This window comes from Pyxicephalus adspersus, chromosome 7 (assembly GCF_032062135.1).
Source record: "Pyxicephalus adspersus chromosome 7, UCB_Pads_2.0, whole genome shotgun sequence".
Lineage (NCBI taxonomy): Eukaryota > Metazoa > Chordata > Amphibia > Anura > Pyxicephalidae > Pyxicephalus > Pyxicephalus adspersus.
In genome coordinates, this window is record NC_092864.1 from 39,192,045 (window position 1) to 39,195,703 (window position 3,659).

Consider the following 3,659-nt stretch of genomic DNA (forward strand, 5'->3'; position numbering starts at 1 on the left):
GCTGCCAATCTGCCTCATGTGAGTCCCAAAGAAAAGACAGACGGGTGGGCACAAGCAGGGGAACAGTCAGAGATAATGTGATCGTGGGGGAGATGGAGCTGGAGCAGACGCAGGGCACCCAGCAGAGGCAAGCAAAGAAAAGGAGCAGCAGAGTGGTTGCAGGGACCTCTCCAGTGTGGTCCTTCTTCACACAAAAAGACGATGACGGGTGCGTAGCAATCTTCATCCTGTGCCTCAGGCACATCCGCAGAGGACAGGCCAGATCACATTTGGGTACAACATCCCTGCTTTTCCACATGCGCAAGAATCACAAACCAAAGTGGAAGCAGTACTTGCGTTCTCTTGAAGGAGGTGTAACCACGTCATCGTCTCTTCTTCCACCTACATTGACTCTTTCTCCACCTCCAACTGTCATTGCTATTACGTCTATGGAGGTTGGTGCCAGTCATAATTCTAGCGGCATTGAAGAATCAGCTTCTGCCCACAGGTTTCGTGGCGTCAGACGAAGTTTGTCGCCGCAAGATGGGTACTCCAGTGACCCCTTCAGCCCACTCTACTGAAGTTTTGCACAAGGCATCAGGCTAAGGGCCCAACCAACAAAAGAGTAATTGAACTCAATTCACGTCTGGCCAAACTATTGGCCTTGCAGCTACTGCCGTAGAGCATTGTGGACTCAGCTCCCTTCCGTGACCTGATAGCCTGTGCTGAGCGGCGGTGTAATATAAAAAATATTACCTGTTCACATGTTTTATTTGTAAAAGACCTTGTTGGTCTCCAAAAACATTTTTGCAACGGAAGAGCTATTCGTCCACACTACAGCCTCCATTGGACTCCTCAACATTTGTTCCTAGGTGCTGTCAGGGCCACATGATAAAAAAAATCAATTTGTACAATTGAAGATTGAAAATTACTCTACAATAAGGGGAAATGTTTGAAATGCAAAAGGAAAAAACTAAATAGAAGATGTGATATATCCCTCATCGTGTTTAACATTGTGGACCATTTCAAAACTGAATATTGCAGGAAGTATAAAGTAATATCGGAAATATAGTAATTCTATCTAGGGAGACTGCATACTGACTTATACACAATGGTGTGTACAACCTTGATTGATCCCTTGTTGAACACATATCTGTGTGCACACAGATGTTGGGTAGGTGGTCACTCTCAGTACTGAAGGATGCCCAATCATGGTAACTTTCTGCAGGGTGTCAGGACAGTGGGTTACTCAGTGACTTTATCAGTAATCATATATACTTTCTGTGATAGAGGTGTCTAAATGTAGTCAACACATCACCACGTATGTTTTCAATAGAAAAAAATTATCTATGCATACTTGGTCGGAAATGCAGTTGCCTCTGTTACTTAGGGTTATTGATAACTTAGGGTTATTGATAACAAGCCACTAACACAATGACACCTCAGTGGCTGGCAGCATCAAGGATCTAACATTCCCAAAGTGTCCGATTTACATTAACCTCTTCAAGTGTGTAAATAAAATAGAGGCTGTGATTTCAATAAAAAAATAGTAAAACTAATCTCGTGATACCCACCTGTCCCAGTTCCCTCACAGGGCCCCACCATCTTATTTTTTCTCTTCTTTGGATATCTTTATTGGCCAAGCCGGGAAGACCTAAATCCCACATAGGCATGCAGAAGTTCATTCATTAGGCCTGATTTATTAAAGCTCTCCAAGGCTAGAAAGGATACACTTTCAGTAGTGAACATACCAATGCTTTGTACAGGGGCAGGATAATGTCTCCATCTCTGCAGTCTATTCCTCTTTTATTACAAGAAAGTACTTTGCTAGCTTTAGATATTGCAACATGGAACAGAAGGAATGTCATCTGTCCCTTTCTCCAAGATTGACCTACCTGAGCGTGAATTTTTAAAAGTGAAACATTAGTTCTATAAATTTAAATGCATAGGCTCAGATTTCAGTTTTTGTAGCCCCAGATTGGAACTCTGAATTGAAGCTTTCACTCTCTGAGTTCAAATTCCAAGTTTGAATATTCTGTGTGGTCAAAAAAGTCTGCATTTGGGATCATCCAATGGCAGTGTAGATTATTCAAAGGGAGACAGTGTTTGGTGATGATCATTTGGGGGAAAAGTAGTTGGGGGGAGTGCTTTTGGTAAAAGGCATCTGGGAAAGTGCTTGAGAGCAGTGTAACTGTCAACCAAGTGAAATAATAACAGTTTGTTTCAGTTATACACAGGCATTTTTTACCTATTGTGGCAAAAAATGCCTGCTTTCTTAGTGCAATTAGAGTTGAACAGACAGATTTGAGACTACCTCAATGCTGTGCTGACTGAATTCTGAATTTATTTTCTAACCAATCTGACTTTTCTGTTCCACTAACCCCTTTAAGGTATTTTATACTCTTTGGACTCTTTTTAACTTTTGGACTATTTTTAAAACAGGTAATCTGATATTCCCCTGTGGGAATCTTTCAGGTCAGTGTGTTTTAATGGCAGTATTGATTCCCACCAGGGAATGTTTGAGGGAATGTCCTATTCACCGTTTCATAAATGGAACCCTTTATGTATTAAAAAAAAAATAATTGGAATAATAAAAAGCCCTTCCTCTGCTGAAATGCCCTTGCTTAAAATAATCTGAAAAGTAAAAAAATAAGAGAAACTTGTTTCCATAGTGTAGTGGATGACATTCCCCAGGATCTTACATGAAGGGGGGTGACATCCTTCTTGTTTGTGCACTAAGTGCATAGGCTAGACTAAAGATCAATAAATCCCTACGCACAGGTGAGAATTTAAGTGCTAGACCTGCAAATTCCATGGAGGTTCAAATCTCAGTCAGGGAACTATCTGCATGGAGTTGCATATCCTCTCCATGTTTGTGTCGGTTTCCTCCCAGGAATACCTGAAGAACAAAATAGCGGCCAAACACCACCTTCATCCTAAGAAAGTGTATACTCTTCGTTCTTGGAAAGCTTGGAAAGGAATAAATCGCTCATTTTCAGTAGGCTCAGGGAAAGCCAGGATTGTCGTATATTCTGACAACAAAAGCTCAGATGTACATATACAGTTCAGCTATTTTGACAGATACCTGGAGCAATGAACCAGGTAGGATGAATTATTACATAGAAATAGTTACAAAGTTACATAGTTAGTCAGGTTGAAAAAAGACATCAAGTTCAACCACTAGGGAAATAACTATATCCCAGAACTAAAACCCTATAAGACATAGTTGGTCCAGAGAAAGGCAAAAAAAAAAAACCTTGTTACAACTAGCTCCAACAGGGGAAAAAATCCTTTCTGATTCCATGAGGCAATCGGATGTTCCCTGGATTAGCAGTCTCTGTTATCTTTACTTTAAAGCCTTAATACCCGGTTATATTCTGATTGATTCCCACCTTGATCCTAAGATATTTATGCTGAAGTCAGCAGATGATTGGAGAGATGATTCCAGAAATTCAGAAGTGGCGAGCAGGTCATCAGGAGGGCAACAGGGGACAATCCCAGAAGCTCATTTCTCATGATCTGAGCAGTGTTTAGCAGCAAAGGCAGTGGAAAATGTGCCTTTTATATCAGATATGCCTGCTTTTAGTTAGTTTTGTATAAAGACAGGGTCACTTATGCATTTTTAACATTATATAAAAAGGTGGCTAGCTTATTTTATTAATTTGTTTTTATTTTTGGGG